We start from the raw sequence: 18,492 nt of genomic DNA, 5'->3' as shown, positions 1-18,492 counted from the left end.
CCCCTGCCTCTTAGCCTGGCATTAAAAAAATCATCATGATCTGACTCATACCTACCAATAGGGGAGAAACCTGGGATTTGCATTAACACGACCTAGGTTTGAATCCTGGCTCTCTTAGTCCCTGTGTGATACCGGGCAAGTCACTTAACCTGTATGAGCTTTAGTCTCCTTATTTTCAGGGAGGTGCTTGGACAAAATTACCTCTAGCCTTCCAACTTTAAATCTTATGAGTTCTTATCAATCCAACCATATTTCCCACTACTCAACTGTATAACATAAACCTGCTGTTGTGACAAGGGAATATATTTACATAGTCACTCCTCTGCTTCTGCTCAGATACCCACCTCTTCCTTTAGTATTCCTGACCAGAGAAACCTCTACCACCTGTGGATTCCTCTAGGTCAGAGGTTGCTAAATTTATTTGGCCTATTGGTCCCTTTAGAAAAAAATTACTCAGTGCCCCCCCCGAAATCTCCTTTCTTTAAGTTTTTAATGTTTTTTTTAATTGTATAATTTCAAAAATATAAATTTTTAAAAAAATGGATGCATCTTAAATATAAAAATTTATGGTAAATTTGTGGATATTTTCCTGCATTGAAATTTTGATGGCTCAATATTGCATCATGTAAATCATATAGTATTGTATTGCAAACAAGACATTACAGGCACATATCCCTGCCTATGTATGTTGGCCTTCCTGACAATGTGCAGCACGCTTGCCTGCCAACACTTCCTCGTGAAGACCTATCAGCAAACTTGGACACTGATCAGTTATAACTTGCATTTTGTGTGTTTATTTGGGAAATAATGTAATTGGTATAACTTTAACTCTGTTACACAACAGATAAAACACATATGAATGTTTTTTTAAAGATTCTCTTCTCTTCTTTCCTTATGCTCCCTCCACCCCTTTACCTTTATTCAATGCAGCACACCCTCTTCCTCAATTGTACCTGAGGGTACTACCACCCCCTGGATAGTTCTACCACCCACTTTGGGAATAGCTGGTCCTTACTGTCTGTACCACGTATTTAGCATTCAGAATGTCCTATCCTTGTTTGAAGTTATTTTTTATATATCTATCCTGTTTCCTCAAACAGCCTGAAATCCCTTTGAGGTAAAAGGATTTTGAATGTCTTATTCCTCCTGGTATCTCTAATGTCCAGTCCAGTGATTTGCACTTGGGTAATAAACATTTATGGAGGAAGATGGTGATGCTTAAGGTTAATGGCTATACATCCCAAGTGAAATAAAAAAAAATAATCAAAAGCAAAACCTCCTAAGTATTAGGATGTTTCAGTTGAAGCTTTTTTTTTTTTTTAAATACATTTCAGCTCACATGCTTATTTCCTTAAGCCCTTGGATTTTCTTGTAGAGGTCTTATTGATGCCTAGGACAGGATCTATTCTCCTAAATTGGTCCTAATGGTTTCTCTTACTTTATTCTATACTGCTCCTCAAGCCTAATGTTGCCTCTCAGCGCCTTTCTTGATAGAATTTTAAATACTTGGAAGATGTGAATACTTTAAATCCTGAAACAATCATTATGATGAAGAAGGTAAGCATCTACCCCAGTTTTTAAAAATGAGGAAATGGGGGCACAAGCAGGTGAAGTGACTTGCTCAGGATAACCACTGTGTCACCAGCAGGGCCAGATATATAATTTTTTTTCGTATTTTTCAGCTTTTATTTAAGAAAAAATATCCCCCTCCAGGATCCTTCCCCTCCTCTAATTCCACAGTGGCCACCCTAGTCCAGGCAAGATTGTGCCAACAAAGCCCAAAAGAAAACAGGAGAGAAAGGATTTATTTTCCTTCTTAAACACAACAGTCCATGAAAATGCAGCAGCTTCCAGGATCCATTCCAACACCGTTCCCCAATGTAAGGTCCCACCTCCCAAGCAGGAATGAGGGAATGCGATGTATGGGAAGAAGGCCAAGTGGAGACCCCCCAGTCCAGCCCACAAGGCAGGAAAGCATCCCAAAGTTTCAGTCTTCAGCATCATCAAACTGCCACATCTCAAACACCATTTTGGAATAGTGGGGAGTCAGGGGGGCAGGATGGTGCCAGCTTGGGTCATAGATCATGTCTCCTTGCTGGGCCCGAGGTGCCCAGAGACAGAATTCTTGAATGCTGACACTGTGGATGTCTTCAGCACCGTATGGATTCCCTTGATCAGCAATCAGCTCACTGTCCCAATCCTCCATAACAGGAGGCTCAGCCTTCTGCTCTGTAGGGATGATGTTCTCCATCCCATCTTCCAGCTCCCAGTTCAAGTCTTCTTCAGAGTCCCCACACTCCTGCATCTCATCCTCTTTAGCAAAATCACTATCCCCTTGGGTGAGCACATTCTGGGCCCCACAGGCTAGTTTTGGTCTCTGTCTCATGATCCCATCCTCATCTCCTTCCTTCTTTTGATAGAAGTGGTCAAATATAGCCAAGCTGACCACCGCTGGGCTGGGCGGCTCCTCCCGCGGCTCGGCTCGGGCAGAGGTGCCTCCTCCTCTTCCCAGGCCCACGCGCCCCGTGGCGGCGGCTCTCCCTCTGGGGCTGCCGGCCCCTCGCCTCCCCCGGCCCCCGCATATATTTTTATATTGTTTTTAATATATTTTTATATATTAAATTTTATATTTTTAATATATTTTTAATACTGTCATAGATTATGTTCTACAAAGCTCCCTCTCAATACCACTGGGGTGTTCATGATGGGGATGGTTTTATCCTGGAGCACCACAGTCTTCAAACAATCAATGTTATCCTCAACAACCCTCAAAGCAACAGAGAGACATAGAATGTGGGTAGGTATAGGCCAGAGCATATTACATTGATTGTTTATACAAAAATCAGCAAAATAACACTTAGGAACTCTGTGATCAGATAAGGAGGGGGAGTGGTTATGTAGTGAGAGTGAAGAATAATGGCTGGGCAGCTGAAAGGTGATCCACAGAATGGCACAAGCACTAGAGTGAGGCTTCTGGTATCTTGAACCCACCCTTATGGATAGACATGGACAAGTTAGATAGAATGAGATGGTGTGGTTCCTATCTACACTGGAGAGGGAGTGCCCACATCAATGTGGTCATAGATCCACTGAAGTATAAGGGAGCTGGGATAGCAGGTCAATGGCCTTGGTGTAACATACATATTGTATGTAATATATTGTATGTATCATAATATGTAACATAAGATATTGAGTTGTGTACTTGAAGATAGTAGGTACTTTGAAACACATTTTAGCCCATAGTTTTATCACTCCTTCTTGCTCAGCCATTTTGAGGAAGGAAATATGGAAGAATAAAGGGAAAAAATATTTATTAAGCACCTATTTGCAAGGCACTTTGCAAATATTATCTCATTTGATTCTCACAACAACACTATGAAGTAGAAGACACTATGATCCCCATTTTTATAGTTGAGAAAACCAAGGGAGTCAGAAGTTCAGTGATTTGCTCAGGGTAATGCAGCTAATAAGGTCTTCCTGAGTCCAGCTCAGCAGTCTACCCACTGAACCTCTAAGGGCTAAGGAAGGGCCCAGTTGAAACATTCATCTTTCTCTTGAATTTGCAGCCAGGTCTCAGTTGCTTTCTTTCTTTGCCCTTCTCCCATTGGTGAGTTCTTCATGGAACCTTTATTTTGAGAAAGAATGAAGACCTGCTATCCTTCGTTCTTTAGATCTCCTTTCCCCCACCATCAACTCCCTTTTATGTGTTCTCTTGTCCCATTAGAATGTAAGATCCTTGAGGACAGGGACCATATTTTCCCCTTGCATTTGTGGCCATAGAGTTTCACATGGTTCCTGGAACAGAGCAAACACTTCATCAATGCTTATTGACTCATTTTGGTAGAAATTATAATGGTCTAGTGGATGTTGGGAATCAGTGAGATGTCAACAAATATAAATAAAACACCCACTACATGCTGTGCTAGGTTCTCAGGATACCAAATGGATTCTCTTGTTATTTTTCAGTGAAATGTGCTACAAAAGTGATGCCTGAATTGAAGAATTTTCATGGTACTAGGAGGATACCACATATTCACATATAAAGAAATGTAGTATATACACAAGTGAATACAAAGTGATTTGGGAGAGGGTCACTAGAAGCTGGAGGAATTAGGAAGTGGTACTTGAGTCAAATCTTGAAGGGAGCTGGGGTGCCAAGAGGCAGAGGTGAGGATGGCCCAAAAGGCATAGCTAAGTCCCAGCTGGGTAACCATCCTCTGGCTAACCGGAATTAAAAGGAAAGAGCGGCAAAGTACATTAGGGCTCTCTCCACTGTTGTGAACCATAAATATAATTATCATTCACAGTTTTGTAGGGTTTTCCTTTAAAAAAGGCTCTCTTTACAATAATCCAATGTAATAATTTCAATCATACAGATGAGGAAGCTAACACTCAGGGACCTGATATGACTTGCCCACAACTGGTAGTAGACAGAACCAGAGTTTGAACCCAAGTTTTCTGACTATAAATCTTGTACTCCCTCCATTAAATCATGCTGCACCATTTGCTCTAGGAAATTAAAATAAATAATAAATACATGTATAAATAAACCACTGGGCCTTGATAATAGACTGTTTAAAATAGTTAGGAAGCATGCTATGCTGTCCCCTCTAGCCCACACTTGATCAAGGCTAGATATGGATCCCTGTAGGATCTCTGGATGTTGGGGCCCAGTCAAGTAGATTCCACATAGGTGATGGGGTGAGGGTAGGGTACACAATTGACATGGGAGCAAGCATACGGCACACATCAAGGACACAATTCTTCAAACTGAAAAGGTCAGATGTTAATGATGTCTAAAGAAGCCATAAAGGTTGGTGTCCTTCAAGTGGCTGATCCTAGCAATGAATGGTTCAGAGGTAGTCAGTACTGTTGATCAAAGAGAAATCTGACTCTAAACCAAGATGACAACTAAATCCAGGATAGCAAGAGGGGAGGAAGGTTCTTGGGGCCAGAGATCAAAGATTTGGTACATTGTGCATCACTGTGTTTAGATAGACCAGGAAAACAACAATTTGTTAGACTGTTTTCTGAGTGCCTTTGACCTTTTAAAGCCAGCTATGTATGAACAGGCCTCATACTTCAATTTCTCATGAGTCACCTTTTGCTGGGGAGCGCCTGCTGTTTCCACCCTCATTAACTGATCCAGAAACCACAAAGTCTACACAGTTGAGAGAGTGGTGCCCCAGGTCTGTAGGGCTATCATGGCTATAAATACTTACATATTTCTCCAATGAATTTATAGAACTTGAGTCACAGGTATCCATGGGGAGACATTGTATGCCTGGGATAACTTGAGGTACAGAGTGGTGCCTGGGAAATAGAGTTTAGCTCCTGGGCTGGCATCTAGAAACGACATTCTGTGAAAGTGCTCAGATAGGCTGTCTTTGGTTCTTTGGTCTTTACCACCTTCCCTTCCTCCTTCCCCCCAAGGCTTCTAGGGGATCTTGATTTTACTGGGGTCCTCCTGATGTCAATCTTCTGGGATGCTTCTAGTTGGGTAGATAGACTTTCCCCAGACCCCTTGTTGACTTTAGATCTGGATTGGACTTCAGGTATATAGGCAGCAGAAACTTTGACTTTTCTGGAATGGTCCAAATATTAAAGCCTTGTGACATGGGCATGAGAAAGCTGGGTGCTCTGGCATGGGAGAAAGGGTGCCAACATTTTATAGAATGTAAGCACACAGATTTACCCAGTTTGTCAGGAGCATTTACTGAATGCCTACTGTTCAACAAAAGGGCAGAGTGCACCCAGTCCTGAGGATTTGGAGAAAGATGCAGAGATGGAAAATCAAAATACCTCAAATCCTTTTTTGATGACCACAACCGCCTCTTATGAAAAACATTGTGATAAAAATGATTTTCTTTATGTATCATATTTTGTTTTCTGGAAAGAGAATTTTGAAGACCAAGAAAATTTCTCACTCAGAGAATTACCAACTTCTTCCTGTTTTAAGTTCTTCATGAAATAAAGGCTTTGAATTTGTAATAATGTCTCAGCAAAAGACCAATTAAGGTCACAGTTTTAGATCAAGAGGAATCAGAAGGAGCCAGTGACTCTTAAATGGAAACAAAGATATTTTTCCTCAAAGATTAATGTTATCCAGATGTGACAAGGAGCCAAAAATCTTGGCTTAGGTGCGACCTTGCTTCTGTAGTGAAATGGTGCTTATGGCATCAGAATGTGATTATTCATTAGTTCAAGAGTCAGGAGACTTTAATTTCAGCTCTGCCTTGAGCACATGACCCTGACCAAGTCACATAACATCTATGAGTCTGTTTCCTCTTAAAACAAGTGTGTAATACTAGATTCAGTCTGAGATCGTTTCTAGCTCTAGACAAATTTAAAAATGTTAAAATATTAGAGAAACTTCGAATATAAAACCCAAATTCCATAAGCTTCTTTTGTATGCTTTGTGAGCAGAGTATCGTAATAGAAACCTCATCCTTAGGAGGGGACAGGAAGGTAGTAGTGAGGTTGGTTCTGCTAATCCTTTGATGCTCAGCCCTTAGAACAGACCCCTGAACAGTCGTTCTGCTCTCGTGGGGTGGGGGAAGGGGAGGAAGAGAATATAGATTAAAGTACAATTGTATTTCATCAAGCTTCCCTACTACTGTACTATATCAGGGCATGAATGACTGTTTGAAGAACCAAGCTGTTAAAGTTGGGGAGCAGTGATAAGAATCCGGGGCTTGGTACTCTGTGAGCAACAGTGCATCGGAGGCAGATAAGGAAGATTTCAATTTGTTATACTTGTAATTCTGGAAATGCCTTTGACTTTTTAAGTCAAATGGTCATGAACAGGCCTCCCTCTTCAATCTTCTTATATCTCTTTTTTCAGACTTAGGTATAGAAAGAAAGCATTCAAGACAAAAAATTGCTTTTCTGGTAGAAAAGAATGGATTTGAGTATGGACTCAAGATAGACTCAGCCTTGCTAGTTTGGAGTTAAGCTGCAGGCCAGAAGTAGACCCAAGGAGTCCACGTAAGCAACCCATCCAGCAAGAGATGCTGTGCCTATCAGGGCATATCATGGGGTACGAGGACTCCATGAGAAGACAAAGGGCATTGGGGCCCCAGAGTAATGGAGGTATGAGTTACATTGGCAACATATACAAGTGTTCCTTACATGTGTGCCTCATTACCAGTGAGATTATACAGATTGTACAGTAAGAATGTATGATTGCACCTGCTCTTTGCATTGCTCTGTGTACGTTTAAGGGAGAGTGTATCTCAGGACTTTTGAAAAGAATGTCTTATGGTTACTATTTTTAAGTATGTCACCTTAGCAAATGTTTTGCTTTGAATGCCTTGTGTCTGCTGACTGATATTCAAAAGGTAAGCTACAAGTGGGGTTTGAGAGCTAGAGTTTTAGGAATGTGGACCCACAGAAGTATCCCAGAACCTTGGGGACTCAACCTGCAAGCCTACTTGTGAGTATCTGTTTGTGAGAGGTAGTCCATATGGGTTGCTACAATTGAATTGAATTAGGATCAGTGAAGGGAATATATAGGGGAGAGATTTCTGATGAAAATTCAGATCGACTTCCTAGCATTGAACCTGTCCATAAATAGAATGGACTGCCTTATGAGAGGGTAAGCTTTCTGATACTGAAGTGTGAAGACATAAGCTTGTCAGGTATGGTGTAGAGAAATTTCCTTTGGTAGGTGGGAGATTGGATTTGGTCTGAGGCCACTTATAAATCTAATATTCATTGATTTTATGAATGTAAGAAACCCATTTGGCTTAGTCTGAGTCCATCTTTGCATTTCTAGGCAGTAAGAGTCAATCCACACTTGAACACCTTTCTAAGAGGGTGTGATATCCAAGTTTTATTTCTGTCATCAAAGTAGAATTGTCTGGGTCAAAGATAAAATATTTTATGGAGTACACAAAAGCCTATAAAGCTATTTTCACATCTAGTGATTCTTATAAAAAAACCCGATACTTTATGTGAAAATAAGTTGGAAGCATATGCATGTAATTTTTCTTAAAGTACACAAAAAGGTTGAATTGATTAGGGTTAAGAGGTAGATAGCCAAATGTCCTTTGGTATCTGGAGGGACTCATGGTGTTAGAAGACACTTTGGAGAACTTAGTGGTCTGAATCAAAATTCAGAACTACACAGAACTCCGAAGGGAAAAGATGAAGATATTGCATTATGCACCCCCTCTCCCAACCCACCTTTCCTTGATTTTCTCCCTAGTGTCCTTAGAAAGGCTTTTTATCATTTCCTTTTGCCTGAAATTTAAAATCTTTTCAGATTGAAACTTGGGAAAATACCTTGTGGCTTTTCTACAAGGGAAGTTTCTTGCCTTTCTTTTAGGCTCCATAAGATAGTTTTCTCAAAGGCACAGATTTAGTTTTTTTTTGGGGGGGGGTTAGGTGGGGAGGACGTTCCATTATCACTGAAACTAGAATCAGTGCTTTTATTAAGAGTTTCAGTCTGAAATTGCAGGAAGTGTGACTACTTTCAGACTGAATACAGAGACAAATAAAATGAGACTTCTTGAAACCATTTGACTAATTTTCAAATGAATTCATGTGCTCTACTAAAAAAAATACCTTCTACCACTCACTCACCCACGCACTCAATTGACAAGTATTCATTGAGAACCTATTATATGGGCTAAACACTGTTTTAAATTCTGGAAAGACAAAGACATAAATAACCCCCAAATAGTCCCTGTCACTGAGGAGAGATTAAAAAGGAACATATTACACACCCACACCTACACCCCTCCCCCTGCCCACCCCCCACTCCCCCCTCCCCCACGTATGCAAAATAAAATCAAGGTACTTTTAGGCAAGGGAGTCACTACTAGTAACTAGGGGAATCAAGAATAGACTCAATTTTACAGTGGCTTTTATTAAGCTCAGTTTAGAAGGAAGCTGGGGACTCTAAAGGGTGAGAGAGGATCTCATGCTTAGATTTTATATCTGATGCCTATATAATAGAAAGCCAGATTTTTGCTTTTTACATTTTTGTCCCAGCAAAGAAATTGGCTTTTTTATCTTACATGACAATTAGGTCATTTTATTTTCAGCCGAGGAGGGAGAGAGTATTTAAAATTCCAAGTGAGATTATTTTATTCCCACAAATGAAATACCCAAGACAGTCCATTAAGATGAAGTTTTCTGTGTTTTGATGGAAAGCTATTCATTCATTCATTTATTACTTTTCCTTCCTAAAGTTATTTCAAATAATAATGTGTTTGTTCAGTTCTAACAATCACCCCTTTGCTATTATTAGCCCTGGGTACATTGTCATTCAGACAATATGGAAATTTGCATGTAGTTGAACTTCTTTTTTGGGCCAAACAGGTAAGCATATATATATTTCTTCCATGGACTTCTTCTACAGGAAATCTTGATGCTTTCCCATTGCCCTGGTTATCATCATCTCTTTAGGTGGGAAACTTCACTCTTAGGAACTCTCCTCTAGGATTAGGTTGTCAAAAAAGTTGTCAACAAGAACATATAACTCCCATATTTTTCCTACTCTGACTAGTCATTTAATGTTTCTTGAGGGGGACTTGCCTCAAACCCAACTCTGTTAATCTTTTCCTTGATCTGTTTTTAGGACAGAGAAAAGATGGAAAAAAAGAGGGCTTAACGAGATCTTTACTCACTTTTATAGGCTGATGTGGAACAGGGATACTTCTGGCTAAGCCCTCTTTTGTCAGAATCATAAAATTTTATAGCTGGAAGTTAAGACCTCATTCAAGAATCAAAGAATAATACAGCTGGAAGATCATTTAGATAAGGACCTCTCATTCTACAGACATGGAAACTGAGATCCAGAGAGGGAGCTCAAGCTATCTTAGTAAAGGGTTAGTGGCAGAACTGGAACTAGAAATGAGGTTTCTACTCAGTTCAGTGCATTTCTCACTTCTCTGTGTATGAGTACATAGGTCTTCTTAGCTTAAGCAAGGATTCTGAGCTTCTTCCAGTTCCCAAGTATGCATACTATAGTTGCTGCTGAGATGATAGCTTCATTTGGGATAGGAGTTTAAGACTAGTACTTGGAACACTCTAGTGATTTCACTAATCCTAACCAAAAGCCTAGTGCAAACAAATGAGGAGATTGTGGGGATGCCTTGCCAGCGCCTAATAAATCTCAAGGAAGTAGCCATCAAGAAAGGGGCAGACATCCCTAATGTTTAGAGGTAGAAAGTTTGCTAGGATACAAATAAAGACATACACAAAGACAGACCTAAACAACTGGAGAAATAATCATTATTAATGGGTAGGCTGAACCAATATAATAAAATGACAATGTTTACTAAATTAATTTACTTATTCAGTGCCATACTGTTATGGGAATGGGAATCTTAATATCTTCCCTGCCCCTTGGCTAGGCTTAAGTGACTCTGAGAACCTTCCCTGATTTGAAAATATACTCTGTCCCGAATAGGCTGAATGTGGTCATATGGAGCCTGTGGTGGGAGGCTTGTTTTTCAGAAATGCACCTTGGTGCTTTGTGATTGGGCAGTGGGTCAAGAGGGTTGTGACATTCTCTGGCCCAGGAGAAGGCTATATATACCCTGATGTGAGATTTTGTTTGGGGGCTCATTTTGAGAAGAGTTGTATGATTTGACCAGATGAGACCCTGGGCAGCTCCCTGGCTTTGAAAACCCGGATTTTGGTGCTTCCCTCTCTGGTAACTGATTAGGTATGGATGTAATGGTTGGACAGTTGGAAGCCTGTCTGCTGATCTGTTTCTCTGTCTGTATTTTTTGTCTGCTTGTAACCTCTGTATTCTCTGAAGTTCGGGGTGCTGACCTTCCCCTGAACTAGGTAAATGACATATGTTTGATTATAGCAAGATTGTTAACCCATTTTGAGTTGCTTTCCTTTAGAAAAGCAGATCTAGGAACCTATGTGGGCAGCCACCCTGGGTATGCTAGGGTGCTTGCTGCTACACATACCAATCAAACTACCAAAGAATTATTTTATAGAGCTAGAAAAAAATAATGATGAAATTCATCTGGAAGAACAAAAGGGCAAGAATAGGAAGGAAATCAGTTTAAAAAAAGTGAAGCAAAGCAGTCTAACAGTACCAGATCTTAAACTATAGTACAAAGTGGTAATCATTAGAACAATCTGGTAATGGATAACAAATATAGTGGTTGATCAATGGAATGGATTAGGCATACATTATACTGAAATAAATCACCACAGTAGGCTGGTATTTGATAAACCCAAAGATCCAAGCTATTAGGGTAAGAACTCAATGACAAAAACTGCTGGGGAAACTGGAAAGCACTCTGACAGAAGCTGGGCATAGACCAAGATCTCATACTATATACCAAGATAAGATCAAAATGGGTATATGATTTAAGGCAAAAGGGTGATATTATAAGTTAGGAAAAGATGGAAAAACTTACGTGGAAAAAGGAAGAATTTACTACCAAACAAGAGACAGAGAGGATCATGGGAGGTAAATAGATTGATTACATGAAATTTAAAAGATTTTGCACAAACAAAACCAAATCAATTATTATTATATATAATATATAAAAATATTATTATTAAATTGATTAAAAATCAAGCAGTCAATTAGAAAAGTAGAAACTGTAGAAAAAAATTTACATCAAGTTTCTCTAAGGGCCTATAATTTATTTAAAAAATTTATAAAAATGAGAGCCATTACCAATTTGACAAATGGATATGATAGGTAGTTTTCAGAAAAAGAAATCAAAGCTTTCAATAGTTATATAAAAATGCTTTAAAACACAATTGGTTAGAGAAAAACAAATTAAAACAACTCTGAGATACCACTTCACACATATCAGATTGGCTAACATGACAAAGGAAAATGACAACTGTTGGAAGGTATGTGGAAAAAATAGGTACACTAATGCATCGTTGATGGAATTATGAGCTGGCCCTACCATTCTAGGTAACAATTTAGAATTATGCTGAAAGGGTTAATAAGACTTTGCATATCCTTTTACCTAGCAACTACTACTAGGTCTGTATTTCAAAGAGATCAAAGTAAAAGGAAAATGACCCATATGAGAAAAATCTATTTATAGAAGCTTCTTTTATGGTGGCAAAAAATTGGAAATCGAGGGGATACCCATCATTTGAGGAATGGCTGAACAAATTGTGCTATATGATTGTAATGGGATACTTTTGTTCTATAAAAACTAACAAAGGGGATGGTTTCAGAAAACCTGGGAAGATATATATGAACTGATGCAAAATTAAGGGAGAAGAACCAGGAGAGCATTGTACATAGTAATATCAATATTGTAATGATAACTGTGAAAGATTTAGTTACTCTATCAAGACAATGATTCAAGACAATTCCAAATGACTTACGTTGAAAAATGCTATCCACCTTTGGAGAAAGAACTGATGAAATCAGAGTGCAGAATAAAGCATATTTTTTTCACTTTATTTTTCTTGCTTTTTTTTCAACATGGCTTATGTGGAAATATGTTTTGCATAACTTCACATGAATAATAGGTATCATATTGCTTGAATTCTCAATAGGTTGTGGGGGAATGTAGTGGCAACCACACTGGCATACCCAGGATGGCTGCTAGCACAGGTTCTTAGATCTGCTTTACTAGGAAAGATAGTGCTGTCTAACAGGTCAGCAATCTTTTTTAATTACATTCACTAGTTCAGGGGAAAAGTCAGCACCCTGAGCTTCAGAGAAAATACAAACAGAAAATAAAGACCAACAGACAGGGCTCTGACTGCCTGAATCAACTATACATTTTAATACACCCCTGGATCAAGGCAGCCTTTACATCTGAGCACTTAGGGAGCTCTGAACATAAGCCACTCAGAATCTCTACCAGAGAATCATAAGATCCTTCTTATAAGCAAGCCCCCAAAGTAAGATACCAACTCAGAGTATAGATATACTTCTCAGAGCCAGAGGGTGTCACAACCCTCTTGACTCAGTGCCTAATTAGAAATTAGCAAAAGGTGTGAAAGCCTTCCTACAAGCAAGCCTCCTCTAAGCAAGTTTCCATTAATGGGTGCCACTTGAGGCCTATTAATGGGTAGGGAACATCTTATATCCCATTAACATTTCAAGGAGCTAGAAGGAAGGAAAGAATTTAGAATTGAAAATGAAAATTAAAAAAAAAAGAAAACAAGTGACAGTTCAGGAAAAAAAAAGAAAGTTTGCTAGAGTTTATGTGAGGATTCTGGAATCCCATCTGAGTATCATCAGTACTGCTGGTCATCCCATTGCCCAGAAAAGAAGAGAAAATTCTTCCTACCTCCAAAGGGTATGTGTTTCTCAGAGAAGACTAAACAATCTCACTCCTAGGTAATTCCCTGAATATACAGAGCCAGTTGAACTGTAAATAATGGATAAAAGTCAAAAGGGCCAAATCCCTTTTTGGGCATTTATTTCAAATTATGGGTCAGTGAACTTGATTTTATTTAGGTGCAAAATTCTAGAAGACATGATGATTATTAATAAAGGATGATATCTGGAAAAGGTAGCAGTGATCACAATGCCTTTGCCAAAGCCAGATTATGAATCTTGATCATGGGCAACAAATGATGAATGAAATGAAACACATTTCCCTCCTTGTAGGACAGGTGAGAGATCATTGGAATCAAATGTTGCTTATGTTGTCAGACATGGTCATTTTGTTGATGTGTTTTGCTTACCAAATTTTATTCATTGCAAGGGATGGAGAAGGGAAGGTTCAATGGTTAGTGAAGTGATAACAGTACTCCCCAATTCCTTGCATACAGTAGGTATTAATAGATAAATATTTAGTCAATTATATTTAATGTAGAGCCTCTTAGAAGGCCATGCTATTAAAATTTTTTTCTAGAACATTTATTTCTTTCATGAGAACCATTCAAAGTTCTTTTTGTCACTGAGAAGTCATCTCAATCAATGCATATGTATAGTTTCCTCCCCAGACATCCTGTTTCATAGCAGGGAAATGAAGCTGTGATCTAATTTACTACAAGTAAAATGTTACAAAATATTTACAAGGAAAGCTAAAAAATAAGCAAAACCAGAAGTAAAAACAAAAAACACTGGATGAAATGTATTGGATTGTGACAAAAATCTATTCCAGTGGCTTACCAAACCCACTTAAGAAAAGGATTTTTAACAATATAAGTACAGACACTAAAATCCTATATATCTCATGTCTCCAAAGAGAAAGGGAAATGGTGGTCGTGATGGCTATAATAGAGATGTGGAGGGATAGTGCTATAAAAGCTTATCAGCAGACTCTGAATGAAATATCTTTTTCTTCTGTGCAATGAATTCTGACCAAAGTTAAATAACATTAAGACAATCCTTGCAACTGACGTTAGGAAATGCTTTGACAGAGAGAGTAAAAGTTAACTCCTTTGCACTTATGTCCAATATATAAGAACGCCTTCCTCTATGAACCATGTTTTCTAATATGAATTTGTGGAATTCAAACCTCCCCTGGCAGCATGAGCTGTCACAGTAAGCCCCCTATCTCTTTCATGAAGGCTTCCTACATACCATCCTTGGCTTGTACTGAGCCAGGAGCAGAGGGGCCAGATTTAGGGACTGCTTTGGCAAGGGTAAAGCAGAACCCTCTTCTAACCTTCTTTGGGGAACAGCAGGAGCTCTTTTTTTTTTTTTTTGCTGAACCCTCGGTGCAGTGGGCACAAATATGGTCATTTCTGCCTTGGGATCGGTGATTTGTAGCCTGGCACTGATGGTGGCTGTGGCTTTCTTTTCAACAGTGCCTGTGCTGGTGTCATCCACTTTGGGTCTCTGGGATCAACTTAGGTGGGACACTCAAGACCCCTGGATTTGGCAAGGGAGCTGGTGGAAAAAGCCCAGGTAGAGCAGGTCCAAGTCACCTTGGAGTCACCAAAAGTGGGTGCATCATGTTAGGACAAGGTGGAGGGATGCCTGGAGGTGCTGTAGGAAGTAGCCTTGGTGGTGGTCCTCATGAATAAGAACTAGGAAGTAGACCAGGAGGTGGGCCAGGTGGAGGACCAGGAGTTAAAAACTGGGGTAGAGGCTCTTGAAGTCCTGCCATTCCAGATGGTCTTAAGAATGGAGGAGCTCCTGGAGGTGGACCAGGAGGAGGGCCAGGGGGTAGCCCAGGTGGTCATAATGGTAGAGCAAGGGTGGTCCAAGAGGGAGCGGTCCTGGCATGGGAAGTGCCTGTATTTGAGCAGAGGAACAGACCGTGGAGGTGGTTACTGTTGTTGGGAAGCAGGAGATGATGATGATGACAACGATGAAGATGATGAAGGTTCTTCTTTGTGCTGTTTCTCTGTTGTATCCTCTGACCCAGAGTCGTCATAATCTTTCTCCTCCTCCTCTGAAAATTCCTCCACTTCTTGCCTGCCTCTCTTCAGAAATTTCCTGACCTGCCACTCATAGCCTGAGGAGTTGCTAATTCCTTTATGTTTTTCATTTTCTTTCGTGATTTTCCAGGAACATCAGCAAATCGTACACCGAGAACTGACTTTTTGTCCTCCTTGTTCTCTCTCTGTCAGCACGATGCACGAACTCCTCTCCTTCACTGGCAGCATCTGACCGGCGAGTGTCACTGCCGTCACTGTGGTCCTCACGCTTATCTTGGTCTATGTCTTCAGTCTTACCTTCACCTTCACTGGTGTTGGAAGCATCATCATCATGACCTCAATGGCAAGTTTTACTGTACAGACTTTGGGGAGAAGTGGGCGGGCCAAGAGTCTTTCTTCCAGGAGGCCACCATGTCTAAGGAGAGGAAGTACAGAAATTGTCTGTAGGGGGAAGTCCATAGGTAGAGTTTTATTTTTTTTTAGAACAAAGGGTGGTTGTGCACCAGGCAATGGCATGTCTTGGATCAAGGTGTTAGAAGGAGCATGAGGCATGTCTGGCAATGCGATGCTTTCCACTTTAACATGCTGAGAGTTCTCTGCAGCATCAAAGTGCTGGCTGAGCTGGGCTCTCCTCTGCTCCTATTCCATGGGTAACTTTTAAAGTTCTTTGTAGATAACTGGATTTTCCTTTCGTAGAGTTGGAGAACATACTCAAAAGTTTCATCAATTTTTTCCTGCTTATCTCTTAGCACTCTTTCATTTGCTGTAGCTGCCGTACTGGATTGAACTCCATCCCAACCGATTTCTCCATGTCCTGGATCCTTCATCTTTAGCACTGCAGCTCATACTGTCCTTTGTTGTTTCTTATTCTTTTTTAATTCCTTCTTCTGGCTTCTTTTCCAGCCTGGTCAGTGGGTTCATGAACTTCCCACTCTTGATGGATGAAGTAGATATCTGTCTCATTTTCACAAGTTATATGGTTTAGTCAGTTAAAGGGGAAAAAATAATCCAAACTTTTTCATTCAAAGGAATACACCAAAACTTCTGCCAGCAGTAGTCTAGGTAATTCCTAAACTTTTTTTATCGACTATGTAACATCCACCTTTTGGCTGCTCCTTACTCTCTTTGGGCTGGGATGGGAGGGCTTCTTTGTCTCTTGCTAGGGGTTTAAGCCACCACCATCTTGAAACTGCACACTGTACCTCACCTTCTGTTTTCTAGAAGGCCCTACTATTTTAAAAGATTCTTTATGTTGTCATTGTAAGTAAACATTTGGAAATATTCAGTTTGAGACCTTTGTGTATTTTAGGTTAACATAATTTACTTCTGACAGAAATGTTTATTTTCTTTTTTCTTAACAAAATTTCCTTCTAATTCATCCTGGATAGCATGTTTATAAGTGAGGAGGGAGTTAGTACCAGCCTACTGGTGTGAACAGTGGAGAGATTTGATCTTCCCAGGTTTCTAGACAGGGTCTTAAGCCAAGGGAAGAATGATATCTTCATAAAGTTACCAGGATCCTTCATGCCACAGCTATTCCTGACCCAAGGCTTAGAGAACAAATGCTTTAAAACAAAACCTGCACAAATATTCCATCTTATTTTTGCACATGCTGTCAATTACTTGAAGATCTGGCTTGCTATGGAATGATTCCTACTCCCCAAATCCACAGTGGCTTTTGGACAAATTCATCCTTTGACTTTAGAGATCTGTTACTTGGGTGGCAATTCCCCCCACCTTTTAAACATCAGACAAACCAGAAAAATAAGACTTACGACTGACCTTAAGCAAAATTGTGCAGCAAGACATACTTGTCTTCCAGTGAATGCTTCAGTGAAGCCTTCCCTTCAATGTCTTTAGACTGCCATGTATAAGGCTGGTCCTGCCTAGAGAAATGACATGAAATGTTAGAAAGCTTTGAAGAGTCCAAGGGTGGGGGCAGGGTGCTGGAGCCAGCTCCTACCAATGCTCAGATTTTTAGCATGGGCATTTAGAATCTTAGAAATCAGCAATTACTATAAAACAGGGCTGGATTTGTTGTTTTGTGGGTTGTCCAGATTTGAGAAAGTGATAGAAAATATTAATAATGCAAATTAAACTCAGAAGTGTGTCAAGCAATTTTTTCTCTTGATAACTGGTTGATAAACATTTACCAACCTCCTCCTAGTCCAACATTTTCATTAGATAGATGAAGAAACTGACGCCTATGGAGGAGAAATGAGAGTTCAAAGACTCACAGCTAAGAAATGGAAGAGCTGAGATTTGACAGCAAGCTCATTGTTCTTTTCATATTTTCTTTGTCTTCATCTTACTGTTATTATAGGAGAATAAGGATTAGGAAAAGTTTCTTGTTGTTCAAATCATGTGATCCCTTTTGGTGTTTTCTTGGCAAAGATATTGGAGTAGTTTGCCATTTCCTTTTCTAGTTCATTTTACAGATGAGGAAACTGAAGCAAACAGGGTTAAGTGACTTGCCTAGGGTCACACAGCTAATAAGTGTCTGAGATCAGATTTAAACTCATGAAGATGAGTCTTCCTGACACTCTATCCACTGTGTCACCTAGTCACCCCTGGCACATAGTAAGCACTATATAAAAAACTTATTACTTTTCCTGTTGCCTTCTTCCTTAGAATGGGAGAGATAACATGCACACATACAGGTATATACAGGATATACGCAAGTCAAATACAAGGTCACTTTGGAGGGGAAGGAACTAGCAAGTGGAAGGAGATGGCACAGAATCAAATGGGACCAAGGGGGCAGAGTCAGGGCTAAGACATGGAATTGGGACATGGAAGGACATATGTGGGAGAGAGCAAGGAGGCCGGTGTCACTGTATCATGGGGGAATAAAGTATGAGAAACTGGACAGGTATGAAGGGGCCAGGTTGTGATGGGCTTTACAATTCTAAACAAAGTGCTTTATATTTGATCTTAAAGATAATATGGAGCCACTAGAGTTTATTGAGTAGAAAGTGACATAGTCAGGCCTATACTTTTGGAAAATCACTTTGGAAACTGAGTGGATGATGGATTGGCATGAGGAAGGGCTTGAGGTGGGGAGAATATTGCAATAGTCTAGGTGTGAGGTAATGAAGGCCTGCACCATGGTGATAGGTATGGAAGGAGAGGGAGAGAGGGAGGGAGTGGAGGAGAGAGAGAGAGAGAGAGAGAGAGAGAGAGAGAGAGAGAGAG

The 18,492-nt window shown here is 40.0% G+C and overlaps 1 long non-coding RNA gene and 1 pseudogene across 1 annotated transcript in view; one reads left to right on the top strand and one right to left on the bottom strand.

Annotated features, from left to right (window-relative positions):
- The window catches only part of LOC138167240 (uncharacterized), a 366,181-nt gene that overhangs the window by 25,430 nt on the left and 322,259 nt on the right, over positions 1–18,492 (top strand). The window lies entirely within an intron of this gene.
- Positions 14,451–16,260, bottom strand: LOC138167239 (WW domain-binding protein 11 pseudogene; annotated as a pseudogene).

Source organism: Petaurus breviceps, unplaced genomic scaffold (genome assembly GCF_028583685.1).
Source record: "Petaurus breviceps papuanus isolate PSGF00001 unplaced genomic scaffold, PetGlider_PUasm1.0 229, whole genome shotgun sequence".
In the NCBI taxonomy this organism is placed as follows: domain Eukaryota; kingdom Metazoa; phylum Chordata; class Mammalia; order Diprotodontia; family Petauridae; genus Petaurus; species Petaurus breviceps.
This window is presented reverse-complemented; position numbering and strand designations above follow the sequence as displayed.